Here is an 18,973-nt window from a genome sequence, read left to right as displayed (position 1 = left end):
TGCCGCCTGATCGACAGAATGATATACTGTCGTGGGCCCACACCTCAAAGGTGGGTGGGCATTTTGGTATTAGGCGGACACGAGAGTTACTGGAGAGGTGGTATTGGTGGCCACACTTAGCCAGCCATGTCAAGAGATATGTCGGTTCCTGCTACTCGTGTGCTCGCAACCGTCCATTACGGCAGAGACCGGCTGGGCTCTTGCATCCTTTACCAGTGCCCGATAGACCATGGGAGGTGGTAGGCATGGACTTTGTGGGTGATCTTCCATGGTCACAGGGACATAGATTTGTGTGGGTCATTACGGACCATTTCTCCCGGATGGTTCATCTCGTTCGTTATCGAGAATCCCGTCTTCCAGGGTACTAGCCAAACTATTCCTCAAGCATGCCTTTAGGCTTCACGGGATGCCATATCGTATCATTTGTGATAGAGGCCCACAATTTGCTTCCCGTTTCTGGCGAGATCTTTGTAGCCTTCTGCAAATTGAGTTGAATCTCTCTTCGGCATACCATCCAGAGATCAATGGTTTGGTTGAGAGTACCAATTAATCCATGATTATATACCTTCGACACTTTGTTGCTGAGAACCACGATAACTGGTCCTCCCTCCTACCCTGGGCAGAATTTGCCCTTAACAATTCGCTGGCTGAGGCCACTGGGCAGACACCATTCGTACTCAATAATGGGCAACACCCTAGGGTACCGGTACCGTTTCCCGCTGCTGCACCTTCTCTTCTTGTGGCCGACTGGGAAACTAATGCCAGAGAGGTTTGGGATCGGACTCAAGAGTCGATCCAAGCAGCTAAGGACCGTATGAAGACGGTGTCCGATTGGTTTCGTCGCCCGACTCCTGTCTTTTCTCCAGGGGATTTTGTGTGGCTCTCTGCAAAACACGTGAAGCTTAGAGTGAGCTCTGTCAAATTTTCTCCTCGCTTCCTGGGTCCTTATGAGGTGCTTCGACAGCTAAATCCTGTAGTCTACCAATTGAAGTTACCCGTCCATCTTAGGATCCATGACAAATTCCATGTTTCACTGCTAAAGCCGGCTATTTTACCTCACGCTCGTGAAGTGCACTCTCCTGCCTCTGATTCCTCTCGCTCTAGCTATGAGGTACGAGCCATAGTTGGTTCTAAGATGGTTAGAGGGCGCAGGTTCTTCTTGATAGATTGGGAGGGCTATGGCCCGGAACATCGCTCTTGGGAGCCTGAGGAGGCTGTCCATGCTCCCGACTTAGTTGCTGATTACCTGCGTCGCCGGGAGGGGGGCCCTTGAGGGGGAGGTACTGTTACGGTTGCTGTGGCTCTGGAGACTATGTCCGGATTTCTTGCTACTGCACATGTGCAAGCGTTGGAGACTAAGTCCTATCTTGGAGCCATTGCACATGTGAGGGTGACATCATCGCTGACACGAGGTCACGTCTCTGACACCTTCTGGGCCGATTGGTCGCTGGTCATGTGCTTGTGACGCTTTGCTCAGTGATAGGCCAGCGTGACGTCATTGCTGTCATGCTGGCAGCGGATTGGCTCTGGTGTCCTCCATCTTGGATGGGGCACAGAGTCTATATGGGACCCTGACGCGCGCCGCCCGGCGCTTAGTCCTCTTGGTTCATGCATGAGGGTAGACGCCCTGTGCACGTCCCTCTAGGCATCTCTCTGTCTATGTTAGGTGAGCGCTACCGGCAGGGTAGCGTTCTTATACCTTACAGCTTCGGCTGCAGTCCGTATCCTTACCTCTTAGTGGAGCAGACATAGGCAGGTGCCTGAGGCACATGGTCCGGCTGGGCCTTGTGATTCTACTCGTAGGTGGACGTTGCCGCTAGGGTAACGTTCCTTATACTGCGTCTGGCAGTTGTTCTTATCCTCGCACACTAGGGGAGCGAACAGAGGTAGGAGCTATGTGCGGCTTATGCTGCTGTCCGTCTCTTTTGCACCACTAGAAGAGCGGACCTAGGCAGGTGCCATATCTAGTGGTTCGTGTCCTCGCACACTAGTGAAGCGAACGCAGGTAGGAGCTTTGTGCGGCTTACGCTGCTGTCTGTCTCCTGGCACCACTAGAGGAACGGACCTAGGTAGGTGCCATTTCACACTCACTGCTTTTGTCTCTGTGATCTTTAACAGAGACCATTCCACACACCCTCCAAGTAAGCGAGGAATTGCTTTATTTTCTAATTATATTCCTCTGTGAGTTTAACAGAGGTATTGCACTCTGCACTTGTGCTATTATTATTTACAGTGGCACACTTATATACCCCTTATCCTCTGCCATAGTCTGCAGCAGAGTCTTTGCACGGTGGACCCTGACTGTCTGACATTCCTTTAGGTTTTATTATCAGACAGACCCCCGTAACACGGTCACTTGATATTTGTTTCGGCTTGCGTTCCACATTCCGGATGAAGCGTCACCGGATGTGTTTGCCGACACTATGTAATGATGTGGTCGGCTACTTTAGATGACGTACTAACTTCCGTTATCATGTGGTTCCGGTTTGTGCGTCACACACCTGAATGGGGTGTACTGCGCATGCGCGCGTGATATACAATGGCGCGGCCCAGGGCTTTGGAGCACGGCACATTTGAATTGAATACACATATGGAGGACGTGTTTTGGTGAGTGTTCCCGGTGTGGGACTGTTTTCCTTCTGTGATATTCCAAAGAGCGGTAGATTTATAGAGACTTGTTTGTTCCAGTGTGCATCCGGAAATGGGCATTTAATGTGGTCTTGCACCAGGATCTAGAGGACTTGTGTGGTGAGTGTTCCCTTTGGGATTTGATACTCTGGTTTAATGATGTTTTTCAGTGGTGGACTTATGGTGACTTTTGTTTCACTTTTAGTCCGGCACTGGGTTTCCACTGGGAATGTTTGCCCTTATGAATGTGGAATACCCTTAATATTATTGACTTCCCTGAAGAATATAATGAAACGCGTCGGAAGTTATATATCTGTAATGATTAAGTGAACCGAGGAAGCAAGCATACTCGATGTATGAGGATCGATATTCCAGGTTCACTGCATGAATGAAGCCCGCTTAAAGTTGGTGAGACTTTTCCTTTTTTCAGCAAGACCCCTTGGTGATGAGGGTGGTTTCTTTAGCTGTAAAAAATAGGTTTTAGGTCTCTTTGTCCATGTCATCACATGGGTAATATTTATGTGTCAAACACATGGGTATTGATCCCTGAATAGCCGGGGCCAGAGACTATATGTCATTGCATAGATCATACACATCGGCAATGGCTTATGTGAGGCTGTGATCATACACTAGACGTGTGTATCTCTCTTTTTAGCAAATCACGATTATCAGTGACCCTGTTCGTTTTTTTAACATAGTCCTTATTAAATGTTAAGTTTTATATTAGTGTCTCCTAGGAGATTTTTGTAATTTAAAACTTTGCTGCTAAGTTTTGTTCTCCATTGTTTTCGGGGGTTTATAAAGAATAATATTCTGCTATTGTAACTAACCGGTTGTATGACAGAAAATACCCAGTTTGTGGGTCAGAATGTATTAAGTATTGCATTACAATTCAATTAGTTTGTCCTATATGTCTCTTGCTGGCTGCATTGCATGCCTCCTAGTCATTTTAGCTAGGCTTCGCACTGAGTGCATAGCCTTTCCTAGTTTAGGAGCCAGAATGTTTTCAAAATTTAACCAAAATAGAATCAGTTTCTCTCCTCTATGTCTCTTGCTGCGAGTAATGCAATCCCTCCTTTGAATTCTTGTTATGCCTTACACTGAGTGCATAGGCTGTACCAGGGTAGGAGTCTGAATCTTGACCAAAAATGTATGCAGTGGCCCTTCTTTACATTTCTTGCTGTGTGTACTGCAATCCAGCCTTGGAATTCTTGCTAGACCTTCCACTGAATACATAGGCTGTACCAGGGTAGGAGTCTGAATCTTCTTAAAATTGACCCAAAATTTACTCAAAGATCCACTTCTACATCTCTTGCTGCGTGTACTGCAATCCCGCCTTGGAATTCTTGCTAGACCTTCCACTGAATACATAGGCTGTACCAGGGTAGGAGTCTGAATCTTCTTAAAATTGATCCAAAATTTAGTTAGAAGCCCTCCTCTACGTGTCTCCCAAGGGCTATTACAGTCTTTCCTTCTAATTTTAGGAGTCCCACTACTTAACAATTTTATCAGAATATGTATGAATCCTTCCTTTATGTCTAATAGAGGGTGTATCAGAGTCCCTATTCCTTCTATTTTTTGGAAGTTCTTGCATTGTCCACATAGGCTTTGTGAGTTTCAGAGTTCATTCTTCATAAATTAAACAAGATGAGTCTGACCATTACACACACACACACACACACACACACACCACATGCCCAGCTAAGGTAGTAAAATGTTAAAATTACATTTACCAGTGAATGGTTTTTTACCATTGATAGCAATGAGAGTGTAAAATGCAGCAAAAATGATGTCTTTGAACATAGCATAAAAGGCGGAGGAGGCAGTTTTTCTCTCTAGATAAATTTGCCTTACAGTGGCATGTAAGAGTTTGGGCACCCCCGGTCAAGATTACTGTTAATGTGGACAGTTAAGCAAGTTGAAGGCAATGTGATCTCAAACAGGGATAAAGTTAAAGATGACACATTTCCTTTCTATTTTAGTAAAAAAATATATATCTTTCATCTTTTATATTTTAAAATTAACAAAAAGGGAAAATGGGCAGATGCTAAATTTTGGGCACCCTGCAATGATAGTACCCAGTAGCACCCACTTAGGTAAGTATCACAGATTATTGTAACAGCATTACCAAATCAAATCAAAATTGTTTAAAGAGCATCGTAAAATGTCAACCTTTATTAATATAAATATTAAAAAAGAAAAAAACATTGTTTTTTTCTTCAAAAATTGAAATCTGCTCACTAAGCCACCAGAGCTACCAGTCTACTCAGTTGGGTCCAGTTATATATCAACTGGTTCGTGGTTCTGGGTGCATATTGCACCTAGTGCTTACTATGGCCATTTTACAGTCCAAAACTTCTCAGTCCCATTGACTTGTATGGGGTTCATTGCCCTGGGTGAAATTTGGGGTCAAGTTCAGCTGCTGGACCTGATTTTTTTTAGTCTATGCTGGTTTGCCGAACCTGAATATCCACACGTTCGCTCATCAGTACCCATCACTGAAGATTATATATTATTTTGTTTTTAACTTGTAGTGAACTCTTCTATTCACCTTTAAGAATTGTACCATTCTCTCATCTTCAATAAAAGAGGGTGGAAATTTAAATATAAACACAGAATTTATGCATCAAAGTATAAATTGGCTATCCTCAGGCATATGCTGGTAAGATAAGTTTAGAAAAAAGTATTTCAAAGTAATTCCCACATGTATGGATTATATATTCAGACTCTGGAAACTCATGCATATCATTTATTGCCCTGTTCCCTTTTTCCAAGAACAGTTTCTCCAATAAACTGAACGAGTTTTGTTATTTCTATCTGCTCTTTTTTTTTTTAGCAGCATCTTTTAGTAAAATGATAATGCCCTAAGGAACTGTGTGAACAGCTTCACTCTTACAGATGTGGCGCTCTGTCAGGAAACATGCGTAAATGAAAATGACTATATATATATATATATATATATATATATATATATAAAAAGAAGTCTGCAGAAGCATCTCAGTGTAAAAAGTATATTTGCTGGCCTTTCTAAGAATGAAATACTCCAAGCCTTACATACATTTTTTGAGTGGTTGATACCTTTTAATGGCTAACTGAGAAGATGATACCACGAAATTGGTCCAATCCATCTACGGACACTCCTAAATTAATGATTATACCACAAAAAGGAAACAAATCCTTTCCCTTTAAGAAGGAGTACACAACGTCTCAATTAATTGTAAATTTTTATTATCATCCAAAATATACACAAAAACACCACACCTTAAAAATGATATATTGCAGTCAACAATTAATATAAAACGGGTTTCAGCGATTAAATATATTGCACACACCCACAGTAAAGTGACCAGTGCTGCATACGACCATATTGATAAGGTGACTGATGCTAAAGAGGACCCATGTTAATAACCATAACGGGCTATGCAAAAAATAATGTAAATATAATTCCTCCACGGAAAATATTATTGCACCGTCCCCCCAGGGTCCCAACTATTGCCTTTGAGTATGCAATCAAACACCCAATTGCCTTATGCTGTATCTCCGCAATGCCGCCTCAACCAGGTACATTGTGTGGACATGTCCATCAACCATATGTAACACCAATCACATTTAGTTGTAGGCGGAATTGCAGAGAGCCAACAAACCGGCACCAATATCATAATAGAGCATAACACCACCTATATTGTAAGTGTGTATCAGCAGTTAAGGTCATACCGTACGTATATGTGCTATATCCCATATGCTCCATAGGATGCCAAAAGCAAGCCTTATCCGTGACCAAATAGGTTTAGGAGCGCCATAAGGACATCACATATGTATCCCAAGTACAGCTTTCAGGACATTCCTATGGAGCCAATTTACCTGGGATGTTGTTAAAGCCGCGACCACCCGATTCCCCGACACGTGTTTCACTCCCGGCTTCTACAGGGGGCACCGCCACACAATTAGAGAAAAAAGGATGGATCTACCTGTGGCCAAACATTTCTGTAACCCCAACCACAGCATCATGGACATGAAATTGCTGGTATTGAAAGGAAACTTCAAGTCCCAGAGAGATAGGAGACTATGGGAGTACAAACTTATGATGACCTTTGACACATTCAGAGAAGGAATGAATGTGTCTCATGGATTCATGTCTTTTTACATCAGTTAAAAGATGTGCTCCTCTGACCATCCGAGCGTGTCACAGCCCGGACCAGACCCTTATCAAAGGACAATAAAACTTTCACACTGAACTGCAGCAGTATTTATGGCCCCACAACAGTTTGCCCCCCTGCCATAGTGATAGTTCTGTTTCATATAACTTTTTTTTTTTTTTTTTTTTTTTACTGCACTATTCTAAGTCCTGTTGTGTATAAATATGTGACTCTTCAGATTTTGTGTTATACCATGCCTGGTGAAGAGACCTGAGTAGTCTCGAAAGCTTGCAATTATTACCATCTTTTCAGTTAGCCATTAAAAGGTATCAACCACTGAGGACTTTCTGTTCTTTTAAACAAATTTTTTTTATCTCTGCTGGCTAACACGGTACAAAGATATATTTTACTTGTATCATACATTTTTGGAATATGCTGACCCCATAGTCTTCCTCTTGTTAAGAGCAGAAGGAAATGTTGTATATCAGAGTCTACACAGCTAGTCACACTACAGAAAAGACCATTCTCCTTTCCAATGAAAATATTTATACAAGATGCTTCCTGAAACACTTCTCCTTTCTTTCCATAGCAGATGGTAGACGTATGTCTTTGCAAGGATTTTCCAGAGCTGAAAATGTGCATGCTCCTCGATTGTGCAAATTGCCTCATTAGGGTTTTGTAATTTCAGTGCACCTTATTCGATATTACACTTCATAATTTGAAATTATAAACAACTATTTAAAAGCTATAACAAGGACAAGGCTAAGACTCTCAGACTAAAGGGTTACCCAATATACAAAATTTGTCCTATCCCATCCTTCCCAGTCTGGCATAAACCCCTTCCAACAACAAGCTTGTATATTTTTGCCAAAATATCAACTAATACCTCATGTTTTTGATCTAGGCACAGTACAATTAGGTTGTGTATTGTTGGCGGAGAGCAGACACTAAAGAGGTTGTCCAAAATTTAAAATAACTCCTATTGATATGACCTATTTGGGCATATGGGCATCACATATGGGTGACCTGCTCGTATGGTAAACCTGGTGCACCCCTAATTCTCCTACCAATTTGCATATTTTTGCCAAAAGATGAAACAGAAAAACCGACACACACAAACATGGTGGTGGCAGTGTTCCTTATGTGGGGCTAACTAAGTGCTCCTGGTGTTGGGGAGCTACATTACAATGAAAGTATCATGAATTCACCAGATGTTCTATTTAGAAAGAGAAGATGCTGCAATCACTCAGTGCTATTAATAGATGTTTTCCAACAGGACTTTGATCCAAAACATGTACCTAAGGCCATGGTTACATTTCTGAAGAACAGGAAGACAGTGATTCACTGGCCAAGTATGTCCAGTCCTGGCCTAAACCCAATCGTACACCTATGAGGAATTCTGAAGAGACAAGTTGAGTATCACTCTCCATTCAGCATTCAGGCTCTAAAAAAGGTCGCTCTTGGAAAATATAAAAAATATAGCTGTTGCAATGCCGCCAAATTTTCTATTGCATGCATAGAAAATTTGGTGTGGTCCTTACAAATAATGGAGGTCATGCAAAATACTAAATATAGCAGTTTTTACTATAAGGTGAATTCATTTGTGCATTTACTAAATCAAATAAAATTGAAGATTTTGAAATTAAAAATACCATAAGTTAAAACACTGTTGGTAATTGTCCTTCTGTACAATGAGCTATTTATCATACTTTTCCAAGAGGGTGTCCTCATTTATACTGAGCACTGCATAGTTCTACATATATATATATATATATATATATATATATATATATATACAGTACGGACCAAAGGTTTGGACACACCTCCTCAGTCAAAGAGTTTTCTTTATTTTCATGACTCTAAAAATTATAGATTCACATTGAAGGCATCAAAACTATGAATTAACACATGTGGAATTAAATACTTAAAGATTCAAAATTGAAGGCACACTGAACCAGCATGGCTACCACAGCATCTTGCAGCGGCATGCTATTCCATCCGGTTTGCGTTTAGTTGGACCATCATTTATTTTTCAACAGGACTGTGTAAGGGCTATTTGACTAAGAAGGAGAGTGATGGGTTGCTACGCCAGATGACCTGGCCTCCACAGTCACCAGACCTGAACCTCATTGAGATGGTTTGGGGTGAGCTGGACCGCAGAGTGAAGGCAAAGGGGCCAACAAGTGCTAAGCATCTCTGGGAACTCCTTCAAGACTGTTGAAAAACCATTTCCGGTGACTACCTCTTGAAGCTCATCAAGAGAATGCCAAGAGTGTGCAAAGCAGTAATCAAAGCAAAAGGTGGCTACTTTGAAGAACCTAGAATATAAGACATATTTTCAGTTGTTTCACACTTTTGTAAGTATTTCATTCCACATGTTTTCATTCATAGTTTTGATGTCTTCAATGTGAATCTACAAATTTCAGAGTCATGAAAATAAAGAAAACTCTTTAAATGAGAAGGTGTGTCAAAACTTTTGGTCTGTACTGTATATATATATACAGTGCCTTCCGAAAGTATTCGGCCCCCTTGAATTTTTGAACATTTTCCCACATTTCAGGCTTCAAACATAAAGATAAAAAATGTAATGTTATGGTGAAGAATCAACAAGTGGGGCACAATTGTGAAGTTGAATGAATTTTATTGCTTATTTCAAACTTTTTTAAAAAATAAATAACTGAAAAGTGGGGTGTGCAATATAATTTGTCCCCTTTAAGTTAACACTTTGTAGCGCCACCTTTTTCTGCGATTATAGCTGCAAGTCGCTTGGGGTATGTGTCTATCAGTTTTGCACATCAAGAGACTGAAATTCTTGCCCATTCTTCAAAAAAAACAAAAAAAACAATTACCATAATAACTTCCGATTCCTACATCCTGAAGAGATTGTGGAGAAGAGTGGTTTGAAACATCACCATGAAGAGGAGTTTCAATTTGATTTGGAGACGCATATACGCAATCTGTAGGGGTTGTATCCAGAATAGGTGAACCATTTGGCAATTGATTGATGATGTCTGGTGGTGATCCAGGTAGGTCAGGTGATGGCTGAGGTGTAGTTCCGCCATCATTGTGTTCGGACTGTTGTGGATTGTTATCTATAGGTTTTTAAATATGTTAAATTTAGTTCTAAAAATTAAAATCACAGAAAAATACTAAAAATATATATCTATATAATTTAAACATAATTATTTCTATTTATAATGTTGCATGCATTATAATATATTTTATATGCAACACACGTTATTTTTAAAGTAAAAATAAAAGTTATAGAATTTAGCTTATAATGACATTTTGTTACGTTGTGTTCACGTCAGAATAATCTTTTTATTAATGATTATATTTGAATCTTTATATATTATGTCTAAATTGGAAAAAAATAAAAAAAAAACAATTTAAAAAAAACCAAAAAACAGTTGTTTGCTATTAATTTATTAAAAACCAAAATAACCCTATGTGCGACAAATAGAACACCAAAGCAAACACACTGTGAAATATGGAGCTATTCAAATGCATGTCTGTCGGACTGAAAACACGCACTTACCAGCCAGTGTTTGAAGATTTCTGCGGATGTTATCTATTCTCTCTGACAATCTATAACGCAGATCCGCCCATTTCTTGCGCACTTGATTATTTGTCCGTACTACCGCAAATTTTTTTACGCAATACAGAGCGTTTGTGTGCCATTGGACGCTCATAAGCTTGCTCACAATTATAATCTAATATGTCCATTCTTTTAACGAGGTAAATTACCTCGCCCTCACCCCAGACGGATGCTCTATTGCGTGATGCCATGATAATAATAGATTTATCGGCAATCAGACACTCAAGTCTGGCCATGCACACGCATTGTAATGCGTCATGATGTCATCACGTCAATGCCTCTCTCCTTGATGTTAATTATGGTTAAATTTACATCGCAGATACGTTACTAACTATAAATGTAAGTACGTCATTTTCCAAATAGGTTACATAGTGTGTTTATAACTTGAAGAATAATCTAGTTGTATTACCAGGGATTGGAGAAGCAGGAAGCTCATTTGCATATTTCCAGTGAATTCTGGGAAGAGGAGAAGAGCCGCCGTAAGCTGATCGATTGCTGGGACTTGCCGAGTCTCGCTGTTTGAGGACATCGCAAAACCAGGGATTGGAGAAGCAGGAAGCTCATTTGCATATTTCCAATGAATTCTGGGAAGAGGAGCAGAGTCGCCGTTAGCTGATCGATTAATGGGACTTGCTGGGTCTCGCTGTTTGAGGACATCACAAAACCAGGGATTGGAGAAGCAGGAAGCTCATTTGCATATTCCTAGTGCATTCTGGGAAGAGGAGAAGAGTCGCCGTAAGCTGAGCGATTGCTGGGACTTGCCAGGTCTCGCTGTTTGAGGACATCACAAAACCTACTTTCGCCTATCATAGGAGGACTTTCGCCTGTCATACGCTACATCAGCAATATGGAAGAGAAGAAAATCCACATGGTCACCTGCAACACATGCTACATGTTTACGGATCTGCCGCACAAAAAATCCAACTTCACCTGTCAAAAGTGCAAACTTGTTGCTCTCTTAGAGGAAAAGGTGCAGGGACTGGAAGAAAGAATAGCAACTTTGAAGCTAATTAAAGAACATGAGGACTTATTGGACGAGGCAGAAGCAACCATTCAGGATATGGAAAGTGAGAAAAGCTTCAGAACACATACAGAGGCTGAAAAGTGGACACATGTGACCAAAAGAAGCCAGCGTATCAAGTGGTCGTCACCACCCACACAGCTTAGCAACCAATATGAAGCCCTCATGCTAGAGAACGAAAATGGCACAGCTCAGGATGATACCATATCTACAGGAGAAGACACAGTATCATCAAAGGAAGTTACTTTGTCAACAAAAGCAGAAACAAAAGACACTCAAAAGCACTCAGGAGCAACAAGCAGTGCGTCCAGAAAGAAAAGAAGAGTGGTAGTTATGGGCGACTCACTACTAAGAGGCACGGAGGCAACTATCTGCAGGCCGGACATAACCGCACGAGAAGTATGCTGCCTCCCGGGAGCAAAAATCAAGGATGTGGCCAACAGGATACCAACTATCCTCGGATCCAAGGACGAATACCCGTTCCTATTGATACATGTAGGAACAAACGACACTGCAAGAAATGATCTACCAACTATTTGTGAAGACTTTGAAATTCTGGGGAAGAAAATAAAGGAACGGAACGTACAGGTTGTTTTCTCATCAATCCTCCCAGTCGATGGCCAAGGTGTCAGAAGATGGAATAGGATATTAGATTTGAACAACTGGCTACGACGATGGTGCCGGCAGCAAGGATTTGGATTCTTGGACCATGGAGTGAATTACCTCTACGATGGACTTCTCGCAAGAGACGGGATACATCTCACAAAACCTGGGAAACACACATTCGCCAGAAGGCTTGCCACACTCATCAGGAGGGCTTTAAACTAGAAGAAGAGGGGATGGGAGAAAAAACAGCAGACAAGAACATGCAGCAGAAGGACAAACTAATCAAGGATACTAGATGCCATAAAGAGGACACAAGACAGGGTACTAAGAAGGAAGCTAAGAAAAGGGGAGCAAAACTTCTTTCCTGCATGCTGACCAATGCAAGAAGCCTGACCAATAAGATGGAAGAACTGGAGCTGGTAATGTATGAGGAAAAATACGACATAGTAGGAATAACTGAGACATGGTTAGATGACAGTTATGACTGGGCGGCTAACCTGCAAGGATATGAATTGTTTAGGAGGGATTGTAAAAAAAGGAAAGGGGGTGGAGTCTGTCTATATATAAAGTACAGTTTAAAGCCCAGACTAAGAGAAGATATTCAAGAGGGAAATTAAGAGGTGGAGTCTCTATGGGTGGAGATACAAGGAGGGAAAACTAATAAAATCCTCATAGGGGTTTGTTATAAGCCACCAAATATAACAGAAACCACTGAAAATGTATTATTGAAACAAATAGACAAAGCAGCAAATCACAATGAGGTGATTATTATGGGGGACTTCAACTACCCCGATATAGATTGAGAAACTGAAACCTGCGTATCTCAGAAAGGAAACCGGCTTCTGTCAGTAACTAAGGATAATTATCTGTCCCAACTTGTGCCGGGCACAACTAGAGGGGCAGCCCTTCTCGACTTAATTTTAAGCAACAGGCCAGATAGAATAACAGATGTACGAGTGGATGGGCACCTAGGGAATAGTGACCACAATATAATACAATTCCACTTGTCCTTCAGTAAGGTGCCTTGGAGGGGGGTTACAAAAACGATGAATTTCAGGAAAGCAAAGTTTGATCAGCTTAGAGAAGACCTTCGCCAAATTGATTGGGACAATGTCCTCAAAAATGGGAGCACAGAAAATAAGTGGGAAATTTTTAAATCGGTATTAAACACCCACTGCGAGCGAGCCATACCATACGGAAATAAAAGGGCTAGGAACAGGAGAAAACCAATGTGGCTAAATAAGGATGTAAAAGGGGCAATGAATAATAAGAAAAAGGCATTTAAAAAGCTAAAACAAGAAGACAGCGAAGAAGCATTAAAAATATATAGAGAAAAAAATAAAATGTGTAAAAAACAAATACATTTAGCAAAAGTAGAAACTAAGAGACTCATTGCTAAGGAAAGCAAAACAAATCCCAAACTATTCTTTAATTATATAAACAGAAAAAAGATTAAAATTGATGGTGTTGACCCTTTAAAGAATAATGAGGGTAAAATCATAGAAAGCGATGTGGGAAAAGCAAATGTTTTAAATACTTTTTTCTCAACTGTGTTCACACAGGAAAAGCATATGCCACGGGAAATGCAGAGTGATCATGTAAACGGTTCATTAAGTATGACCTGCCTAACCCAGGAAAAAGTGCAGAACCAAGTTAGTAACATTAAAATTGACAAATCACCAGGCCCTGATGGCATTCACCCTCGGGTATTAAGGGAGTTAAGTAATGTGATAGACAGGCCTCTATTCCTTATATTTAAAGACTCTATAGAAACTGGGTCTGTTCCACTGGATTGGCGGCTAGCAAATGTGGTACCAATATTCAAAAAAGGGTGTAAAAGGGAACCTGGAAACTATAGGCCGGTAAGCTTAACATCTGTTGTGGGTAAAATGTTTGAAAGGTTTTTAAGGGATACTATAATGGAATGTCTCAATGTTAATAATTGTTTAACTCCATATCAAGATGGATTTATGAAGGATCGCTCCTGTCAAACTAACCTGATCAGCTTCTATGAAGATGTAAGCTCTCACATGGACCGAGGAGAATCATTGGATGTCATTTATCTCGACTTCGGTAAAGCATTTGACACTGTCCCACATAAAAGACTGCTAAGTTAAATGAGAAAGCTTGGGCTCGGGGAAAATGTGTGTAGATGGGTAGGTAGCTGGCTTAGTGGTAGAAAACAAAGAGTGGTTATTAATGGCGCATACTCAGATTGGGCCAGGGTTACTAGTGGGGTGCCACAGGGGTCTGTATTGGGCCCCCTACTATTTAATATATTTATTAATGATCTGGTGGATGGTTTACAAAGTAAAATATCAGTATTTGCAGATGATACAAAACTATGTAAGGTAGTTAACACAAAGGAGGACAGTTTGCAACTACAGATGGATTTGAGTAAATTGAAGAATTGGGCTGAAAAATGGTAAATGAGGTTTAACACAGATAAGTGTAAGGTTATGCACGTGGGAAGGAGAAACAGATGCTATGATTACTTACTAAATGGGAAACCGCTGGGGAAATCAGACATGGAAAAAGACTTAGGCATCTTAGTCAATAAGAATCTAAATTGGAGTGCCCAGTGTTAGGCAGCAGCCACCAAAGCAAATAGGGTGATGGGATGCATTAGAAGAGGTCTGGGGGCACGAGATGAAAACATCATTCTCCCTCTGTACAAATCCCTCGTCAGACCACACTTGGAGTATTGTGTGCAATTTTGGGCACCGGTGCTCAAGAAAGACATTACTGAACTTGAAAGGGTTCTGAGGCGGGCTACTAAAATAATAAATAGAGTGGGTGCATTTCAATACACAGAAAGGTTATTAAAATTAGGTCTATTTACTCTAGAAAAGAGAAGACTTAGGGGAGACCTAATAAATATGTACAAATATATCAGAGGGCCATATAGAGATCTCTCCCATGATCTGTTTGTACCAAGGACTATGACAAGAACAAAGGGGCATTCTCTTCGATTGGAGGAAAGAAAATTCCTACATCAGCATAGAAGAGGGTTCTTCACGGTAAGGGCAGTGAGGCTCAGGAACTCTCTTCCTGAGGAAGTGGTGATGGCCAACTCACTGAATGAATTTAAGAGAGGAATGGATGCTTTTCTTGATAGCAAAAGTATAGAAGGATATAAATAGCATAATCTTACAGGTAGATAGAAGAGCGACCAAGATTATTAGAGGAATGGGTGGGCTGCAACACCAAGACAGGTTATTAAACTTGGGGTTATTTAGTTTGGAAAAACAAAGGCTTAGGGGGATCTAATCACAATGTATAAACATATGAGGGGACAGTACAGAGACCTTTCCAAAGATCTCTTTACACCTAGGCCTGCGACTGGAACACGGTAGCATCCGCTACGTCTCGAGGAAAGAAGGTTTAATCATAACCACAGATGAGGATTCTTTACTGTACGAGCAGTGAGATTATGGAACTCTCTGCCGCATGATGTTGTAATGAGTGATTCACTACTAACATTTAAGAAGAGCCTGGACGCCTTTCTTGAAAAATAAAATATTACCAGTTATGTATATTAGATTTTATGACAGGGTGTTGATCCAGGGAACTAGTCTGATTGCCGTATGTGGAGTCAGGAAGGAATTTTTTTCCCCATTGGAGCTGTTTGACACATTGGGGGTTTTTTTGCCTTCCTCTGGATCAACATGTTAGGCTACGGGTTGAACTAGATGGACTTAGAGTCTCCCTTCAACCTTAAAAACTATGAAACTATGAAACTGTGCCACTAGTCTTTGCTGGCATTGCTTATTTCATATACATTTTTAAACTATAAGTAAAAAAAAACCATTATGTGATTATTTATGTTTGTCAGACACCACCATTTTAAAATTATTTTCAGACTGGATCCATTTTGTTTATTGATGTAATAATTAATTATATACTATATTGGATTTAAGTTAAAACAAAATTAGATAGAGGTGTATTTTGAAAATATAATATATTTAAATATATATATATATATATATATAAATATATATATATAAATATATATTTAAAAATTAGCCAATAAACACTTTTTTGATTAACCAAATGTAGTTTAAAGGACAAATAAAAAAATATGTGTTTAACATTAACATATGTTGCCTAATTATGTGTTCACACGGACAACATTAATAAATCCGGATTATATGTTTTTTTCCACATATTAAGCTAGCCAATTTTGAAAGCGTAAGGAGTGTAGCACATTGCGCATGTAAGTGAAGTCCAAAACGCTGTTTAAATTTAGAATCGGAGCCATATTAATCACGCAGACATTTTATTATGATAGTATTCGCATTTCAAACTTTGTTTAACTATACCAAAAAAATTTCCAAAATATATTGTGTGAGTCCTAGATTAGTAATATTATTGATTAATGAAATTATAAGGCATATGAAACAACCACTTTCTTGTAACACACCTTTAACCCCTTCACGACCGCGGGCAGTAAAGTTACGTCCTATTTTAACGTGACTTAACGACCAGGGACGTAACTTTACTGCCTAAACTTCATTTGATTGCCGTGGCCATAGCAACGGCTTTCAAATGATGTCCCCTGCTGTTTCTTACGGCAGGGGACCTTTGCTTGACCCCAGGGGGGGTGGCATCACCACCCCCATCGATGATCGATGTGATTGGCTGTTCAAATCTGAACCACCAACCACATCGTTCGCATTGATTTCGGCTAAAACAATGCCTAAATCAATGCGATACTGAGAGATCCAGCTATGAGGTGCTGCAGCAGCTGCAGCAGATCATAGCTGGAGCTAAAACACGGCGCCCCCCAGCCCCTGCAGCACTGATTGGAGCGATCATGCTATGACGCGCAATCGCTCCAATCAGTGTGCAGTGGGGCGGTCTGATCTGCAGGTGGCCGCCCTCCCCAGGCCTGTGCTGGTCTGGGGAGCCCTCCCCCAACATGTCTGCAGTGTGCACTGGCTGGTACTTGTGGTACCACGCCACCGCTGCTGCCGCCGCCGATGTCACCGCCGCTCCGGCTCCACGTGAGTATTGCACGCTTCCCGTGATGGCTCCCTTCGTGCTCCCGTGATGGCCCCTGCATGCTCCCTGATGTGCCGCCCAGCTGCGATCTGCCTCCTGCTGCGATCTGCCCCCTGCTATGTGCTTCCCTGCTGTGATCTGCCCCCTGCCATGTGCTTCCCTGCCGCGATCTGCCCCCTGCCAATGTGCTTCCCTGCTGCGATCTGCCCCCTGCCAATGTGCTTCCCTGCTGCGATCTGCCTCCTGCTGCGATCTGCCCCTGCCAATGTGCCCCCCTGCTGCAATCTGCCTCCTGCCAATGTGCCCCCCTGCTGCGATCTGCCCCCCTGCTGCGATCTGCCCCCTGCCATGTACTTCCCTGCCGTGATCTGCCCCCTGCCATGTGCTTCCCTGCCACGATCTGCCCCTGCCAATGTGCCCCCTGCCGCGATTTGCCCCTGCCAATGTGCTCCTCTGCCGTGATCTGCCCCCTGCCGCGATCTCTATTCTGCTCCCATTCTGCCTCTGCTTCTCTGGTCTCCCCCTCTCCATCTGCTCTCCCTCCGACATCCCCTACCTGCCTCCACCGGGTCGTCCGAGGTTTTCACTGGCCCTATCTCAGCTGCCTCCATCGCTGGGTCCTTCTGATGAGCTGTCCAAGGGCCTGCCTGCTGCTCCTGTAAGAAGCTGTCCACTTGCTGCCTTCTATTCCTCCTGCAGTTCCTCTGGTTAGTGATCCTCCTGCAAATCTTCTGGGTACTGGGTACTGTGAGTATAATTTTTTTTTTGTATTTGTTTTTTTCTGTATCCCCTGTCCGTTTTTACACCGCTTCCATCCGTGCGTCCCGCCGAGCGCTGTTCAGGGATGCAGATAACGTATCTGCATCCGTGATCAATTTTCGGCGGGATTTTTTTTTTGTCTGTATCTTGTGTCATTTTTTTGCAGCTCATCCGCGTGTGCATCCTGCAGCGGCCGAGCGCTGATCAGGGAAACACATAATGTATCGGCTAATTTTTGGCGTGACTTTTTTTTTTCCGTATCCCTGGTCGCTTTTTGTATCTCATCAGTCCATGCGTCCTGCAGCGGCCGATCAGTGATGCACATCACTGCACGACGTCTGCGTTTGAAAAGTCAAATGGCGCCCCTTTTCTTCTGAGCCCCACCGTGCGCCCAATTTCCACCACATATGAGGTATCTGCGTACTCAGGAGAAATTGCACAATACATTTTATGGTGCATTTTTTCCGGATACCCTTGTAAAAAAAAAACAACTACCTGTTTGAAGCAAAAATTTTGTGGTAAAAAAAAAATAATTTTCACAGTTCAACGTTATCAACTTCTGTGGAGCTCCTGGGGGTACAAGGGGCTCACCAAACATCTAGATAAATTCCTTGAGGGGTCTAGTTCCAAAATGGGGTAATTTGTAGGGCAGCTCCACTGTTTAGGCACCATAGGGGGGTCTCCAAACGTGACATGGCGTCCGCTAATGATTCCAACCAATTTTCCTGTCAAATGGTGCTCCTTCTCTTCTGAGCCCCACCATGCGCCTAAACAATTACTTTCCACCACATATGTGGTATCTACGTATTCAGGAGAAATTGCACAATATGTTTTATGGTGAATTTTTTCCTGATACCCTTGTGAAAAAAAAAAGCTACCCGGTCAAGTAACAGTTTTGTGGTAAAAAAAAAAAAAAATTGTATTCATGGCTCAACATTATCAACTTCTGTAGAGCCCATTGGGGCTCGCTAAACATCTAGATAAATTCCTTGAGGGGTCTAGTTTCCAAAATGGGGTCACTTGTGGGGAATCTCCATTGTTTAGGCACCTCAGGGGGTCTCCAAATGCAACATTACGTCAGCACTCCTTCTCTTCTGAGCCCCGCCATGCGCCCAAACAATTACTTTCCACCACATATGAGGTATTGTCATACTCAGGTAAAAATGCATGATAAATTTCATGGTGCACTTTTTCCTGATACCCTTTTGAAAAGAAAAGCTA

The sequence above is a fragment of the Anomaloglossus baeobatrachus genome, chromosome 6 (assembly GCF_048569485.1).
Source record: "Anomaloglossus baeobatrachus isolate aAnoBae1 chromosome 6, aAnoBae1.hap1, whole genome shotgun sequence".
Lineage (NCBI taxonomy): Eukaryota > Metazoa > Chordata > Amphibia > Anura > Aromobatidae > Anomaloglossus > Anomaloglossus baeobatrachus.
This window is presented reverse-complemented; position numbering follows the sequence as displayed.